This window comes from Palaemon carinicauda, chromosome 43 (genome assembly GCF_036898095.1).
Source record: "Palaemon carinicauda isolate YSFRI2023 chromosome 43, ASM3689809v2, whole genome shotgun sequence".
Lineage (NCBI taxonomy): Eukaryota > Metazoa > Arthropoda > Malacostraca > Decapoda > Palaemonidae > Palaemon > Palaemon carinicauda.
In genome coordinates this window covers 50,871-70,205 of record NC_090767.1, presented here as the reverse complement: position 1 = coordinate 70,205, position 19,335 = coordinate 50,871, and positions in this window count along the sequence as shown.

The window sequence follows — 19,335 nt, the reverse complement described above, 5'->3', positions numbered from 1 at the left end:
CCTCAGTCACAACGGACAGTAGCTCCGTTTGTTGTTGTCTTTCATAGACCCTAGTGGTCCATGCTGCAGACTATACAGTCTTAGCTTGCTCCTTCATGCAGGAGTATCATGCTGGAAGGTTGTCAATGCAGCCTGTTTACCTACAACCCGCCGAGGTTGTGCGCTCAGCAGATACTGCGGCTGCCTGCTCCCACCCTCCACCTGTGAGAGCTCTACCACCGATGCGCAGTCCACCCTGCCAGACGCATGTTCTTGCTGCACCATCTGCTAACATGCGTGAGCTACCGCATCAGCAGTGGGAAGGTTCTGTAGAGCTGCCGGGTTCCAGCACTATGCGGCTTTCTCCGCAGCCCATGCAGCATGCTCTGCATACCTTACAGCATGCTCTGCATACCTTACAGCATGCTCTGCATACCTTACAGCATGCTCTGCATACCTTACAGCATGCTCTGCATTCCTTACAGCATGCTCTGCATACCTTACAGCATGCTCTGCATACCTTACAGCATGCTCTGCATACCTTACAGCATGCTCCTCAACCCACCGCAGCCCCTCCCACGCACCAGCACTCTGCTTTTGTTGTTGCCAGCTCCCACACTCCGACTGCGGAGAAGGTTGACGATGCACCCGTGGGCCTACACCTCCCACGGTTGTGCGCCCGGCATGGCTTCCTGCTCTCACACTCTTGTTGTGAGAGCTCTTCCACCCATGCACAGTCAACCCTGCCAGATGTATGATGACTCCCACACACAGAGCACTCCGTTGCCGTGCGGGAGCTACCACAAGCTGCCGTGTTTTGACACGGTGTGTTAGCCTCCGCAACACACTGTGGTTACCGCCACTCGCCAGCAGCAAACTAGTCAAGCAGGAGTTGAGGCTTCCCCACACATCTTTGGTTGTTGCCAACTCACAAACTGTCATGCAGTTACATGACGTTGCCTTCTGGTCTGCTACTTATACACCAGTGCTGTATGTCCTCACGCTCCTGTTGTGGTTGACAGTTCAGTTTTTGACAGTTCACAGACTGTCAAGCAGTTTCATAACGTTGCCTTCTGGTCTGCTGCTTTTGCACCAGTGAAACCCTCACTGAGAGAACTTAGCTTTTCTCGGATATGGTTCCTGTAGATGAGAAAGTGCTGTTCTCCCTCCTTCTGATATTCCCTTGAGGACTCTGTCATTTGGAGAGGAGCCTTAAGCTGCTTAGCCTCCTATGGACTTTTATTTAAGCATAACATGCTTCCAGGGAGGGTAAATGGTTCCGCTTCAGTCGCTAACCCCGTCTGTTGCCACACCTGCTCCCATAGACCTTGAGCTTTGTTGCAAGACATGCAGTCCAAGCTTAGTCCTTGATAGAGGATTTTTTTTTACGGAGTCAGTGTGTCACTGGGAAGACGTTCAACAACCAGCAGAGGTGACTTGTTGTGACGCAGTGCGGCAACCTCAGCAACCCGATAAGGAGTTGTCTGTACTACCCAGACAGTCTAGACAGTTTCGGGTTGTCGCTGTACTTCCTCGCTTCCCCATGGTTGACAGTTCACAGACTGTGCAGCAGTACCATGATCTTGTGTCCGGCTCCGTCAGACGACTGGCTTTTAAGAGCTCCCACAAGTCGTCGCTGTCTGGAGAATCTCAGATGGACTATGGATCTGACCAAGGAACTGGGCCTCCTGGTCAATTTAGAGAAGTCCCAGCTCGTCCCATCCCAGACCATTGTCTACCTGGGTATGGAGATTCAGAGTCGAGCTTTTCGGGCTTTTCCGTCGGCCCCAAGGATCAACCAAGCCCTAGAATGCATCCAGAGCATGCTGAGAAGGAACCGATGCTCAGTCAGGCAGTGGATGAGTCTAACAGGGACACTTTCATCGCTGGCCCTGTTCATCGAGTTAGGGAGACTCCACCTCCGCCCCCTTCAGTATCATCTAGCTGCTCACTGGATAAAGGACATGACGCTAGAGACGGTCTCAGTTCCTGTTTCCGAAGAGATGAGGTCTACTCTAACGTGGTGGAAGAACAGCTTTCTTCTCAAGGAAGGTCTACCTTTGGCTGTTCAGAACCCCGACCGCCGTCTCTTCTCGGACGCATCAGAAACGGGCTGGGGTGCGACATTGGACGGACAGGAATGCTCGGGAACATGGAATCAGGAGCAAAGGACACTTCACATCAATTGCAAGGAGTTGTTGGCGGTTCATCTGGCCTTGATAAACTTCAAGTCCCTCCAGCTAAACAAGGTGGTGGAGGTGGACTCCGACAACACCACAGCCTTGGCTTACATCTCCAAGCAGGGAGGGACTCATTCGAGGAAGTTGTTCTAGATCGCAAGGGACCTCCTCATCTGGTCAAAAGATCGGAAGCTCACGCTGGTAACGAGGTTCATTCAGGGCGATATGAATGTCATGGCAGATCGCCTCAGCCGGAAGGGTCAGGTCATCCCCACAGAGTGGACCCTTCACAAGAATGTTTGCAGCAGACTTTGGGCCCTGTGGGGTCAGCCAACCATAGATCTGTTCGCTACCTCGATGACCTAGAGGCTCCCGTTGTATTGTTCTCCGATTCCAGACCCAGCAGCAGTTCACGTGGATGCTTTTCTGCTGGATTGGTCCCATCTCGACCTGTATGCATTCCCGCCATTCAAGATTGTCAACAGGGTACTTCAGAAGTTCGCCTCTCACAAAGGGACACGGCTGACGTTGGTTGCTCCCCTCTGGCCCGCGAGAGAATGGTTCACAGAGGTACTGCAATGGCTGGTCGACATTCCCAGGACTCTTCCTCTAAGAGTGGACCTTCTACGTCAACCTCACGTAAAGAAGGTACACCCAAACCTCCACGCTCTTCGTCTGACTGCCTTCAGACTATCGAAAGACTCTCAAGAGCTAGAGGCTTTTCGAAGGAGGCAGCCAGAGCGATTGCCAGAGCAAGGAGGACATCCACTCTCAGAGTCTATCAGTCTAAATGGGAAGTCTTCCGAAGCTGGTGCAAGGCCAATGCAGTTTCCTCAACCAGTACCACTGTAACCCAGATTGCTGACTTCCTGTTACATCTAAGGAACGTAAGATCCCTTTCAGCTCCTACGATCAAGGGTTACAGAAGTATGTTGGCAGCGGTTTTCCGCCACAGAGGCTTGGATCTTTCCACCAACAAAGATCTACAGGACCTCCTTAGGTCTTTTGAGACCTCAAAGGAACGTCGGTTGTCCACTCCAGGCTGGAATCTAGACGTGGTCCTAAGGTTCCTTATGTCATCAAGATTTGAACCTCTCCAATCAGCCTCTTTTAAGGACCTCACATTAAAAACTCTTTTCCTCGTGTGCTTGGCAACAGCTAAAAGAGTAAGTGAGATCCACGCCTTCAGCAGGAACATAGTTTTCACATCTGAAACGGCTACATGTTCCTTGCAGCTCGGTTTTTTGCTAAAAACGAGCTTCCTTCACGTCCTTGGCCTAAGTCGTTCGAGATCCCAAGCCTGTCCAACTTGGTGGGGAACGAACTGGAGAGAGTACTTTGCCCAGTTAGAGCTCTTAGGTACTATCTAAAAAGGTCAAAACCTTTACGAGGACAATCAGAAGCCTTATGGTGTGCTATCAAGAAGCCTTCTCTTCCAATGTCTAAGAACTCAGTTTCTTACTACATCAGGCTTCTGATTAGGGAAGCACATTCTCATCTGAAGGAAGAAGACCTTGCTTTGCTGAAGGTAAGGACACATGAAGTGAGAGCTGTGGCTACTTCAGTGGCCTTCAAACAGAACCGTTCTCTGCAGAGTGTTATGGATGCAACCTATTGGAGAAGTAAGTCAGTGTTCGCATCATTCTATCTCAAAGATGTCCAGTCTCTTTATGAGAACTGCTACACCCTGGGACCATTCGTAGCAGCGAGTGCAGTAGTAGGTGAGGGCTCAGCCACTACATTCCCATAATCCCATAACCTTTTTAACCTTTCTCTTGAATACTTTTTATGGGTTGTACGGTCGGCTAAGAAGCCTTCCGCATCCTTGTTGATTTGGCGGGTGGTCAATTCTTTCTTGAGAAGCGCCGAGGTTAGAGGTTGTGATGAGGTCCTTTAGTATGGGTTGCAGCCCTTTATACTTCAGCACCTAAGAGTCGTTCAGCATCCTAAGAGGACCGCTACGCTCAGTAAGGAAGACGTACTTAATAAAGGCAGAGTAATGGTTCAAGTCGTCTTCCTTACCAGGTACTTATTTATTTTATGTTATTTTTGAATAACTAATAAAATGAAATACGGGATACTTAGCTTCTTTGTTAACATGTATGCTGGTCTCCACCCACCACCCTGGGTGTGAATCAGCTACATGATCATCGGGTAAGATTAATATTGAAAAATGTTATTTTCATTAGTAAAATAAATTTTTGAATATACTTACCCGATGATAATGAATTTAAGGACCCGCCCTTCCTCCCCATAGAGAACCAGTGGACCGAGGAGAAAATTGAGTTCTTGTTGACAAGAAGTACTTGAGTACCTGCTCACAGATGGCGCTGTTGTGTACACCCCCACCTGTATAGCGATCGCTGGCGTATCCCGACCGTAGATTTCTGTCGGGCAACAGAGTTGACAGCTACATGATCATCGGGTAAGTATATTCAAAAATTTATTTTACTAATGAAAATAACATTTTTCCTGTTATAGTGTAGACAGAATTACAGTGAATTGACCATTTACTTTTAAACATGAAAGGCATTGTATTTGGAAGGGAAACTCAATGTAATAAATTTAATGCATTATACTTAATAGAGGAGGATACAATAAATATTCATGGAAGTACATATAATTTTATTTAAAACCTAAATACATTACAAAAAGCCAAATAGCACCTCTTGGATTGCATGGGGCACGGAGTGCAGTGTGGCCGCCCACCTGAAAAGGAGGAGAAGGAAAGAAGAGTTGGTGGGGAGGAGGTATAGGATCCCCCACACTTCTTTTTCATTCCCCCCCCTCTCTCTCTCTCTCTCTCCCCATCCCCCTACCTCCTTTCCTTGGTGACTTTGTGAGTTTCTCAGATTCATTCCCTCAGTGTCTCCCACTCTTTCTCTCTTACCCAAGCCTCTGTTCTAACCAGCTTCCTCCAGATATTCATTTCTGTAACTTTAGTCTTAAATGTAACGACCCTTAGTATTGTTGCCGCATTAGGCGATTGAATTGGCCAGTTTGAATATGGTGTTTGAGAGAGTGACCCTTGAAGGATTCTTTTCAGTAAGTTTAAAGTGTCCATCTAAAAGGGCTTAGTCATGTTCCTCTTAAGTGAAAGTGGGTGAAATAAGTTTTGCTTTTGCAAGAACCATAAACCAGTTACTTATATAATTAAGAACCACTTATTTTGGTACAGAAGTTTCCTAATAAATATTCATCAGTTTTAACCTGTGATTTTCTTTCTGTAGTTTGATCAAAGATCTAGAAATGATGGTGACAGAAACAAAAGCACAAGATTTGATGTATATTTGTATGAGAAAATAAAACAGACTTTGAATGGATAAGGAAATGTTTGAAATCCTTCTCGTTTCCCAAAGGAACACAAAAGCATCGTCTCCAAAACTTTGCAAGATTTTCTTTAGGATAAAAAGAGAAAATGAAAACCCAACCAAGTCCCTCCCCAAGTCCCACCTAGTAACGAATGATTGAAGCAGTTTCTGTTCTTTAACCAAAGGTGTCACTAGGTCCTTGAATGTTTTCATTTTCTCTTTTCATCTTTCTTTTTTTATCAATTTATTTTCATAAACAGATTCACATGAATGCATAAGTTTAAACTGATAATTTTACTACTTACATTCTAACCTTAAATCTCTCTGGTTGAACAATCTTATGATAAACTCTTTAATGAAATAAATTACATTTTAAAAGTTAACTTTTTAGTCTCCTAATTTCTTTGGTTGCCAAAATGTCACAATATATTCAGAAGAGATAAGATACACAAAGTTATTTCTTAAAATATCATTCAAAGTCAAATGCAAGTCAAAGTCACTTCAATAAAATGGCATCAAAAGACCTTAAGGCATTTCTTGCATTTGCAATAATTGCAAAAACATTTCCGTCTAATTTCCATTAAAAATTGCACGGAAACCATAAACACCAAATTGTGCAGACAAAGACACACAAGACTTCATGGGTCACACGCTTCCATCTCTTGAGCCAAGACAACTTTCCAAAGGGAACCACAGTCTGCAGTCGACCGAATCCTATGCCAACCTCTTACACTAGACTTGTAACAAATCCTGAATAGAAGAACCATGGTATCCCCAAGCGCTTGTCAGAGCTATGCAAGGATAACACTGTCGTTTGAATATGGAGCACTGTAGGCTTGGAACTGTTAGATTAGCATCTTAAATGCCTTTTAGTCTTGTACAGTGGAATGTTGTACGTACAGAGAATTTGGTCACCTCTGTACAGACAATATGTTTCAAAGAAGAAATGTACAGTACCGCAATTTAATTCCCCTACAAGATACCAGAATGTACAGTAATTTCATGAGTACAGACACCAAAAGTAGCATCTCAAATGTTTCATCACAAAACCAAGGATGGATTCCAACCAATTCCTTATAAGTAGTTGCTCTTGACATTACCACCTGTCAGTGCTCTTCAGTTGCTTCTCTACTGGAATTTTGCCGAATAAAATCTATTCCTTTATGATGGATAAGTCCAAAATCCATAAGGGAATTGAACGAAGGACATGACTACAAAACATGATCATTGAGTTGCCAATATCCAATTAGGCCTGATTTGTGTAACAAAAGCAGAAAAGACTGACTAGTCAAGAAGCCCTTATGAACAACATACAAAGAATGTCTCTAAGAACAAAAGAGAATCAATTCAAGCATTTTTCATAAGAGTATCTGTCCAGCAAAGAAAGGGCTAAATATGAAACGTGTCCAAGATGTGAACTTGATTGGAAATCATCTTCACATTATTGCATTGAAGGATACTTAAAGGAATCCCAGTTGGGACAAAGAGCGTCTGCATTGAAAAACTTTGATTTCTCAATTGGGAAGAAGCTGGAGGAGGAGGAACATAGAGAAGAGAGAAAAGGATATTCAAGTTTAAGTGAGGAAAGTGTAGAGACAATACCAATGAGGTTTTCTGGGTTAATCCCAAAAGAATATGAGGCTGAGATTGCATGAGGACAATACTTTCTCAGACCCATAAGTGAATAAAATTAACTTTCAAAATGTCCATCAGGAGAAAGAGATAAGAGGAACTGCTCATTGCAGTAACTCTTAAACACCACTGCTAAGCAAAAACCACTGTATGATGCCAACAGTGAACTGAGTCAGTTGAGACTCCAGAATTCTCAACCCTTTGCCTGGCAAACATGATCTACATTGATAAATACCTCAAATCTCTATGATTGAAGTTACCTCAAATTCTGAAATGTTGAATCAACACGACTCGAGTTTACCTCAAGGGAACTAAAGGTCTCCTGGTACCTTAGACTTAAAACACAGCTTTCAACTGACTAAAATGACTTTTAAACTAAAGCACAAATATCACCTCCTCTTTCTCTTTTTTTCTTGCAACCAGAGACTGTGGTTCATCTGGTATTCTTGAAAGTACCAGATGCATAATAAAGGAACAGATGACCCTCAGAAATATTTAAATGGTGAAGACGTCCTCATCAATATTTGAAAACCGTATGCATAACTAAGGAGACAGATGTTAACCAACATTCAAGGAATGGAAGTATGAGACAATTCTGAAGATTTTAACTTCATGATCAACAAGATGTACAAAGACACTTCTTCCACCTTCAAGGCTTCCTTTCAAAGGATCCTTCTTTGGCACCAATTCAAAACAGCACAAAACCAAACAAAAAATTCATTTACTAAGAAACAAGGAGTAAAGGAAGAGGACAATAAACTTTTTATCAGAAAAGGCTGTCAGGAGGTGTAAATACTTTACAATATTAATAACAATATTCAAACAGGAAACCTTTCTAATCATCTTCAGTTAATAGACAGAAGACAGAAGATCCCAAACAATCTTCAGATTAAAACAGACAATAAAGAAGACTAATAACCTTTGCCTGATTCCATTTCAAACCAGCATCAAGGAAGGCAGAAGACCACCAATGCAGTTTTTTTAACCTCCATTTAGTGGCTACAAATATTATTCTTTTGTATCTACCCAGGTTGGACACGAATGATTTCTCCCAAACGGAAGAAATATTTCCATCATCAAAGACTTGACTTTCAACAAGAAAGCTCTCATGAGATTGGCTGACAAAAGCCAGACTCAAAAGACTATACCAGATTTCTTAAACTTAAAACCTGTATTAAAGAAGAGAAAAAGATGAGATAACGAATCTAACGAGAGTTTTTTTTTTAATACGTAAGACATAGGCAGAGCAACCTCCTCTCAAAATACAATGTTCAAAAGCTTTCAAGAGACCTGAGGAGGCTTGGAAAGGCAGCCTAAGAAACAATTGCTAAAGAAAGGTAAAGGGAAGAACATGAACTTGATTACAGATTACAATTGCAAAGGCAATTTCCAAACTCATTTAGAATTACAAACTGCATGAAAGCAGTGTAATAGGAAAAGATGTCATCATATACAGATAGCTAAATCATGTGTGGCATCCATCAAAACGTATGGCCTTTTTATAAAACGCAATAATCCTTTGCCATCCTGTTTACAGTAGACACTTTTCAATTGGCAGTATGTTTCTGTGAATATTGGTTGGCTGTTTGGTTCCTATAAGTATTTTCAGGACCCTTTTCCAATTCTTGCAATTTCTTCATAAAAGAAAAGTATCTAATCAATAAGAAGTTAGTTAACTAAGAGACATTTTGGTTTGTTCCAATAACCAAATATCTCATAACAACATTCAGCAGTTTTCTTCAACTTCAGAGGTACATTGTACAGATCTTTAAATCTAAAATGTAGATGGAAATAGGAAGGTCGTCATTTCATTTGATTCTAAGATTCTTGAAGACAATGTTCAGGTAACAGTTCAAGTGTTCACTAACTTCATTCACATACGGACTTGTTCAAACACCGAAGCCTACGTCAACACTTGCAACATACCAGTGTTGTGCTGGAAACTGGATTACTCTACAGTCTTTGTGCTTTTTCCTTTGGAGAGAGAGAGAGAGAGAGAGAGAGAGAGAGAGAGAGAGAGAGAGAGAGAGAGAGAGAGATGAGGAGCCTGGTTGAAGTCATTTTATAATCCCAATAGAAGAATTTTTCCATCAAATTTTCTCAAACAATCATGAGATGAATCCCAACAGATCAAACAGTTTCCTTCTCTCTGAAGAAGAATAAAGCTTCTTCATAGTTTGAAAATCTAAATGAGATTCTTGTACTGACTGTTTTCAACAACAGATTTTAACAAGATATATAAATACGGAAATATGATATTTTAATTATAAAATAAATTTTTGAATATACTTACCCGGTGAATATATAGCTGCAACTCTGTTGCTCGACAGACAAAAAACTGTACAAAAAAACTCGCTAGCGATCGCCACACAGGTTGCGGGTGCGCTCACCAGTGCCAACTGTCGGCCAGATATCAAACTCTATGTAAACAAAGACTGCGTCTCTATTGGGGAGGAAGGGAGGGTCGTTTAATTTATATTCACCGGGTAAGTATATTCAAAAATTTATTTTATAATTAAAATATCATTTTTAAATATTTAACTTAGCCGGTGAATATATAGCTGATTCATACCCAGGGTGGTGGGTAGAGACCAGTTAAATATGTTTACATCTTATGAGCTAAGATTTTTTATTTCATTTTAGAAGTTATCAAAATAACAAAAAACAAAATAAATAGGTACCTGGTAAGGAAGTCGACTTAGACGATTACTCTGCCTTATAAGTACGTCTTCCTTACGGAGCCTCGCGATCCTCTTAGGATGGTGACAGACCCCTAGGAGTTGAAGTATCAAGGGCTGCAACCCATACAACAGGACCTCATCAAACCCCTAATCTGGGCGCTCTCAAGAAATGACTTTGACCACCCGCCAAATCAACCAGGATGCGAAAGGCTTCTTAGCCTCCCGGACAACCCATAAAAAACAACATTTCAAGAGACAGATTAAAAGGATATGGAATTAGGGAATTGTAGTGGTTGAGCCCTCACCCACTACTGCACTCGCTGCTACGAATGGTCCCAGTGTGTAGCAGTTCTCGTAAAGAGACTGGACATCTTTCAAGTAAAATGACGCGAACACTGACTTGTTTCTCCAATAGGTTGCGTCCATTATACTTTGCAGAGATATATTTTGCTTAAAGGCCATGGAAGTTGTTACAGCTCTAACTTCGTGCGTCTTCAACTTAAGCAAAGTTCGGTCTTCCTCACTCAGATGTGAATGAGCTTCTCGTAATAACAGTCTGATAAAGTCTGACCAAGCATTCTTTGACATAGGCAAGGATGGTTTCTTAACTGAACACCATAAAGCTTCAGATTGGCCTCGTAAAGGTTTAGTACGCTTTAAATAGAACTTAAGAGCTCTAACAGGGCATAAGACTCTTTCTAGTTCATTGCCTACGATCTCCGATAAGCTGGGAATATCGAAAGATTTAGGCCAAGGCCGAGAAGGCCGCTCATTTTTGGCTAGAACAAGTGGCTTTTTCCCGACGAAAATCCGATGTTCTTGCTGAAGGCATGAATCTCACTGACTCTTTTAGCCGAGGCTAAGCATACCAGGAGAAGAGTCTTAAGAGTGAGATCTTTCAGGGAGGCTGAATGTAACGGCTCCAACCTGTCTGACATGAGGAATCTTAGTACCACGTCTAAATTCCATCCAGGGGTAGCCAAACGACGCTCCTTGGTGGTCTCAAAAGACTTAAGGAGGTCTTGCAGATCTTTATGTTGGAAAGATCTAAGCCTCTATGCCGGAAGACCGATGCCAACATGCTTCTGTAGCCCTTGATAGTGGGAGCTGAAAGGGATCGTCCTTTTCTCAGGTATAAGAGAAAATAAGCTATTTGAGCTACAGAGGTACTGGTCGAGGATACAGAAACTGACTTGCACCAGTCTCGGAAGACTTCCCACTTCGATTGGTAGACTCTAATGGAAGACGCTCTCCTTGCTCTAGCAATCGCACTGGCTGCCTCCTTCGAAAAGCCTCTAGCTCTCGAGAGTCTTTCGATAGTCTGAAGGCAGTCAGACGAAGAGCATGGAGGCTTTGGAGTACCTTCTTTACGTGTGGCTGACGTAGAAGGTCTACCCTTAGAGGAAGACTTCTGGGAACGTCTACTAACCATCGAAGTATCTCGGTGAACCATTCTCTCGCGGGCCAGAGGGAAGCAACTAACGTCAACCTTGTCCCTTCGTGAGAGGCGAACTTCTGCAGTACCTTGTTGACAATATTGAACGGTGGGTATGCGTAGAGATCCAGATGTGACCAATCTAGGAGGAAAGCATCTATATGTATTGCTGCTGGGTCCGGGACTGGAAAGCAATAGATTGGAAGCCTCTTGGTCAGCGAGGTTGCAAAGAGATCTATGGATGGTGTATCCCAAGTGGCCCAAAGTCTCTTGCACACATCCTTGTGGAGGGTCCATTCGGTTGGAATTACTTGCCCTTTCCGACTAAGACAATCGGCTATGACGTTCAAATCGCCTTGGATGAACCTCGTTACTAGGGAGATGTCTTGACCTTTTGACCAGATGAGCAGGTCCCTTGCGATCTCGTACAACGTCAGTGAGTGGGTACCTCCTTGTTTGGAGATGTACGCCAAGGCCGTGGTGTTGTCCGAGTTTACTTCCACCACTTTGCCTCGAAGGAGATACTCGAAGCTTTTCAAGGCCAGATGAACTGCCAACAGCTCCTTGCAGTTGATATGTATGCTCCTCTGACTCGAGTTCCACAGACCTGAGCATTCCCGACCGTCCAGTGTCGCGCCCCAGCCCAAGTCCGATGCGTCCAAGAAGAGAACGTGGTGGGGAGTCTGAACAGCCAGGGGAAGACCCTCTCTAGGTTGATATTGTCCTTCCACCAAGTCAGACAAGACTTTATCTTTCCGGAAATCGGGATCAAGACCGCTTCTAGCGTCTTGTCCTTTTTCCAGTGAAAAGCCAGATGGTATTGAAGAGGACGGAGGTGTAGTCTTCCTAGTGATACAAACTGTTCCAGGGATGACAGCGTCCCCACCAGACTCATCCACAGCCTGACTGAACAGCGTTCCTTCTTTAGCATCTTCTGGATGGATAGCAGGGCTTGATCTATTCTGGGGGCTGATCGTCTTGTTGTTCAGCAACGTCCTCATCAGATAGTTCCTCATCCGAAAACTGATGAGGAAACGGCAACGGAGTGGGTAACGTCTGGCTCGCTGAGTCCGGTCGCACTGGTGCATGCGTGACGGAGCCGGACGTAACGTCATGGAATTGCTGCACAGTCTGTGAACTGTCAACAACCATGGGTGCGCGAGGAAGCACAGCGTCCACCCGAGACTGTCTAGACCGTCTGGGTTGTGCAGTCAACACCATACCGGGTTGCTGAGGTTGACGCACCGCGTCAAAACAAGTCACCTCTGCTGGTTGTTGAACGTCCTGAACGTCAACAACCACCTCCGAGCGTCGCTTAACGTCAACGTGCGGCTGGCAACCCACACTGGGTCGCATCGGTGGAGGAACCACCTCAACTGGTAGACGCGAGAAGGTTACCTCAGCGTCAACAGGACTCACAACCGACCGGTTGGAAGGTTGTTGGCCAGCAGGTTTAGCAGCAACCTTCTCCGCATTAAAGTCCTCTATCAAGGACGCAAGCTTGGACTGCATGTCTTGCAGCAAAGCCCATTTAGGGTCTACGGGAGCAGGTGCGGCAACAGACGGGGTTAGCGACTGAGGCGGTACCGCTTTCCATCCCTGAAAGCCTTGTTTATGCATGACATAATTGTACAGCAAAACTTCAAAGGCTCGAAAACAGCTGTGAAGTTGACCTGTAAAAAACTTGGAGCGTCTCCTGGCCAGGCGCCAGGGAGAGTCTACGAGATTTGAGAAGTCTATCTGGGCAGAGGCATGAACTCCCAAGCCGAGAACTTCTCTCGTGTCATAACAGACTCTCGCTCTATAAGCCAGTTTAAAAGAAGGGAAAGCAAAGGCTGTATCCCCCAAACTCCTCCTGGTGATAAACCAGTCGCCTAGCAAACGTAAAGCTCTCTAGGAGAGCGAGAGAGCACTAGCTTATAAACAACGGCTTCGAAGTAGCTAGGCCTAGTGTAAGCTCTGACATTTAGGCGAACGAGGAGCAGCAGTTACAAGAAGATCCGGACAAAGATCCTTAAAAAAAAAAAAAAAAAAAAAAAAATCATCATGATTTAATTAAAGTCCATAGAGGGCTAAGCAGCTTTAGGCTCCTCTCCGTCTGACAGAGTCCTCAAGGGAATATCAGTAGGAGGGGGAACAGCAACTTCCTCATCTACAGGAACCTTGTCCGATAAAAGCTGAGTCTCAAGCAAGGGAGAGACCTACCGTGGTGGCAATGCTTTACAAGCAGAGTCCACACGCACTGGTGCATTAGTAGCGGACCAGGACGCAACGTCATGTAACTGCTTGACAGTCTGTGAACTGTCAACAACTGAACTGTCAACAACAACAGGTGCGTGAGGACGCACAGCGTCCACTCGAGACTGCTTTGACTGCCTAGACTGAGCAGTCAAAACAACTCTAGAATGCGGAGGTTGACGCACAGCGTCAAAACAAGTCAACTCCGATTGTTAGCGAACGTCCTGAACGTCAACAGGAGCATCAGCAAGTGGCCTAACGTCCAAATGTGGCTGAAAATCCACACGAGACCGCATCGAGTGTGGTTCTAAACAACCTGACTGACGTGACTTAGCTACGCCAACGTCAACAGGAAGCACAAAGGAACGTTAGGTTGGCTGAAAGCCAGGATATCGATGAGATAAACGGCTAGACTCAACGGACTAATCGGCAGAATAGTCTTCCATAAGGGAGGCAAGCATATTCTGCATGTCTTGCCGTACAACCCATTAAGGATCAACGGAAATGGTTGTGGTAAGAGACGAGGGTAACGTCTGTGACCGCAACACTTTGCCAACAAAAAGGACTCTCGGAGTCTGTGTTACGCTTTTGTTAGGCGGCGAGCAGTTTTCCGATGACTGCATAGGGTCAGAGCTGTCCTAATGGTTGCAACCAGGACGCTGGACCTGTCCTGAAAGGACTGACTTTCGCTTAAGGGCTTCGAAACCTTGTTACAGGTTTCTTATGCGAAAAGCCTTCGGATGACGAGGAGAAAAAACGTCTCTCTCGCCTTATGGTAGGGGAGATCTTGGTAAGATACACCCGATACCATAGAGGGAAACGTCTGTTCGTTGATCAAGGCCTCTCGAACCCATAAGTCGTTCGACATTACTTCTCCCCTGGGATTGGGAGCTTGCAAGAGGTCCCGGACTAGGTGAACGACAGGCACGAACAGACGAACCCTCGGACGCAACACTGTAACACTTTGCGCAATATCACTTTATCACTTCGATTTTCTGTTTTGCACTTATTTAACTGAAATCGAAACTTTTACTGATTTCTACCTGAAGCACGCAATTCTACCCTCATCAAAAGGTAGAAATTGCGAAATCAGTCGTATAATGCAAGCTCATTAATACCAGCAAAAAACAGAAAACATATTTTAAGATAAAAAATTCAGTGGCTGGGGAAGAGACTAAACACTAGTTCATTCAAAACTACGTTTTCAATCTCTCACCGCACATAGCCTGGGGACGAGAATAAAAAACTAAAAACGTTTTATCCTTTCTCCCCGTACAGAGACTAGGGACGAGAGTAACACGAGAACGTTACCCGCTTGAACGGAACGTTTTCTCTCCTCTCTCTCCCTCCGACTCTATCTCTCTCTCTCTTTCTCTCTTGATTTCGCACCTAAGAGAAGAGCCCAATTACATTTCGTCAAAAAAACATGTTATTTGACCAAAGGAAAAAACTGAAAGGTTTTTCAATTAAAAAGTTCCTTTAAAATAGAATTTAAAACATTTAAGCTTTGAAAGAAGAATGAACAAAACGTCAGAATCGATTTACTCTTTCTGCAAAGTGAAACCGTGATACTCTCTCTCTCTATCGTAACGATAGAGCGCAAACTGCGTAGTATAAATAAACTAAACGTTAGTTCATCTTTGAAAACAGTACGAAGACTATTCAAAGAAATTCTTTCATAAAATATTTATTAAAAATATTCATTTAAAAGGTTTTAAATCATTAGCTCTTTAAAAGCTATTTACGATTGCAAAGGGCTCAACGTTGTTTAACTTCGGTTTCCAAGTTAGGACCGCCTACGCTCAGGAAAGGTCGCATATAAACAAAACATTAAAATTATTTTTATGTTTATAAATGGAAAGTTAATCGAAGAGGCCTAATAAAGGTGGAGAGATATAAAATATATAGAGGAAAATCTATAATTAATTTATAACGTGATAAGATAATTACTAAAAGCCTAAACACACTTCCGTCTAAGGGAAGGGTCGGCCATTTAAGAGTCAAAGAAAGTCCATACTCTCTTTGTCACCAAAAATTAAATCTATCCAACGAGTTCAAGATTTAAGATGAAGAAAAAAAACACCTGCACTGCGAAAGCTCAAACCAGAATATAGTACTTCACCAAAGATGATGGGAAAAACTCCAGGTTTCAACAGCGAGTAAAGTACGTCTTGTCGACACGTCGACAGAGAGAAAATTTGAGTCTTTGTTTACATAGAGTTTGGTATCTGGCCGACAGTTGGCGCTGGTGAGCGCACCCGCAACCTGTGTGGCGATCGCTAGCGAGTTTTTTTGTACAGTTTTTTGTCTGTCGAGCAACAGAGTTGCAGCTATATATTCACCGGCTAAGTTAAATATTTAAAACTAAAACCTCAAATTGTCGGAAGAGGAAATTAGAGACTTCATCTAATCAGAATTATCAGAAACAAAAATAGAATGAAAATAATCAGTGGCTCCACCACAAACACCTCACTTCTCCAAACACAAGTCTTAATCTTCTCTAGCTTAGCAGCAGAGAAAACAAGAAAGAGGAAAAGAAGAAAGAAAGAAGGGTTAAGAGAACTCTTCCACAAAGGTCGAGACAGACCTCTCTGCCTCTTGAAGGAAGGGAGGTTATACGTCAGGAAAGGCAGAACAGATTTCCACATGGTGGACTTGTATCTCCAAAGATGGTCAGTTTCAGGAAATAAGAGAAAAAATTGTTCAATAAAATTTACAGAGATACGAGATTATTTGAACGTTTCCATGTTTTAAAAATACTTCAGGTAATTTTCAAAGCTTTCATTGAATAACACAAAACTACTTTCCATTGACATCCCAAACACCAAATTTCCTAGTTTGTGACAATTTCAGAAGTTGAAGCTCACAGGGTTTGAAGGAACAGTGATGGTATAGCTTAGTGGTGTACCAATTGACATTATTTTTTCCTGTGGCCACGGAGGCATAACAACAATTAGAATGGCACTACGTATCCCTGCGTGTCACGAGAGGCGACTGAAAGGGACGGGACGAGGGGACTGGGAACCCCCTCTCCTGTAATTTTGTTCCTAAAAGACATCAAAGAAGAGAGCAAACTAGAAACAGGAATGATTGGCGAGCAATTGTGAAGTAGTTCTGGCAGGTCCTGCTGCTTCCTTCGGTCGCCTTTGTGACCGCTGAGGTAGCAGCAGTAGGGGATTCAGCATATGTGGGAAGTGCCTTGGTAAATAGAGAGATAGATCAACTGGGATGTACAGTAGTTGTTTCTCTTTTTTATTCAAAATAGGACATTCTATTATGAGTAAAGTTCCCCTCAAAAAGGAAAGCTCTTTAGGATTATTCAATGGAATGATGTTCATATTTTGAATACTCCATCCTATTATAGAATAAGTATAGAGTATACCTCAGAACTCTTGAGTCCAAAAATAAACTTACAGAGTTTATTTCTTGGGACATCAAACCCCAATCCAGTCTGGACATGAGCATTGCAATAGAATGACTGAAACTCTTGAACTCTAAACAGCACAAGTGAGCTTTTGAATCTGGAATGTAAAACTATTGGTTGTTTTATATGAACAAATAACTCTTCTACCCTTTCTCATATTTCATTCTTGCTCATTTCGATCTTCAAAATCCAATGTATCAAAATTCTTTGTCATCAACATGGAATCACTTTCCCAAATGTTTCCTGGAAATGTTTTTCTTTCCATATTGTTTCTAACTTTCCAAAATTATAGATATTGCAGTTATTATCTTCACCAGTAGTTGTTTATCCCTTTAAAAGGTTTAACAACTTTCAATTTTGTATATTCCATTGAATCCGTATGTAAGAGGTGATCTCACGATTGAAAATGAGAAGTCAGAATATTCTCTTTTAGGACAACAAGAGACGACACTCAAGTGGGGGTACACGATGCTTACTTCCTCTCTCTCTCTCTCTCAGTCATCTGTACTTTAGGCTCTTTGAAACATCAATATGAACTTGAGGTTTGCCTTTGGCTGTTTAATCTCTCCCACTCGGCTTTTGTTCCTTTCTCATTTCTAAGGACAATGTCAAAACAATACCAACTATGAGAAAGAGGGAAAGACCTTGACATAAGGTCATGATTTATCACTTAAAATGAAAGGAATTGGATTGGAATGATACAATCTATGCCAAATGCTAAGCAATAGAGCTACGAGATTATTCAAAGACATCATTTAGTAAAAGAACAATTCTTGTGGAAATATCTTTTATCTGGCTATAAAAATCAGTTTCTATGGCTGAACTCAAACAGAAAGCCAGCTCTCTATAACATAGTAGAAACTGGTTTTTATTTTCTGGGATAGATTTTTATGTCAATCAGTTCTTATTATCCCGTTACATATCTCTAAAATCAACTCTGTATTTATGAAAGTCACCTTTCTGATATCTCAAGTGTCAGACACTCAAGATGTTCTTCCTGGCTCTAGTCTCAGCAAAAAAAGTAGGCGAGTTGCCTGGTATCTCATTCTGAGGGATTGAACAAAATCCCCATGACCTTCGAGTCTTTCAACACTTGTGCCGTCCTTATCAAAAAAGCAAACCAGACTTATTAAGAGCTAAGATTTTACAGTAATGAAATCTGCTTTTTATTTTGTCCAATCTCTCTCTCACTCACACTTTTGTTGGGAGTCATTATTCAAAACATGAAAGAGTAAATTGAAGAAACTTTCACAATGCACCAAATTTGTCTCAGAACCAAACAGTGTGTTCTGTTTCCAATATAAGTTTGTTTATTCATCATTTCCTTCAGGAAAGTTAGAGGACTTTGGGTCCAATTCTTGGTGAATAACATCAACAATTATCTCCCCCAAAAATGGCAACACAATACAATACCAATCATTCTTCAGATGCGTAAAACAAGGCTGTCAACACAAAAACTAGATGAGACAGAAGTTCAAACATCCAGAACTTTGAAACGTCCCTGGAACAAAAACAGGAAACGAAGGACAAAAACCTTTTTATGGATACACAGACCAGAAACAGTAATCCCTATAATTCCTCCCAAGGTCCATAATATTCATCCAACAATGCTTCCAAGATTTCCAGACAGCTGGAAACCCACCTTCCAGTACCATAGCAAAGACAAGAACAAGAAGACAACATGACACCCCTATCCAGAATTTCCTACAGGGTCGCAAAGGTCTAAACGGCACTACCTACTGTGGCCCGCCCTGTACGGTCCCCTTGGAACCAAGAGATCTGAACGCAGCCGCAATATCAATGCGTCTGTCTGCACAAATGGTGAATACAGTTGACGTGTAATCCTAATGATAATTGAACAGAACTTCCATTCAATTACTGCAGCATAAGAATGCTGTACACAGTCTTTTAAGACCATTAAACAAAAGTGGCTTTTACATTTCATGTGACTCTTACTTAAATGATACTTTACATTTTATTCTGCATCTCAGTTCAACTGAAAATAAGTGACATCTATAACAGCCAAAGAAATTAAGAATTTTACAGTACAATTTAAAACAATATTACCATTAAGTTTTTAAGATATATCCAATTAGGACTTGTAAATATTGTCAACCAGGTTTCCTTTGTCAGATTATAAGTAGTAATTACAATCTTGCTTCCCAGTTATAGGAGACAGAACACATATTCCTTCATAGAAACCAGAAGTATTTCAAACAAAACCTTGAAAGTGTTAAGCACTACATTTCAAGTCGTATTTTCTCATACAATATACATCAAATAATGTGCATAATCATTTCTACATTTGCTTCATGAACAGAAAAAATACCACACATAAAAACTGAAAAATATTCATTAGAAAAGTTATGTACTGAAACAACTGGATCAAAATAATGAAAGTAACAGGGAAATGGTTTTGACAAATGCAATACTACAGTTATTCACTTTGTCTTAT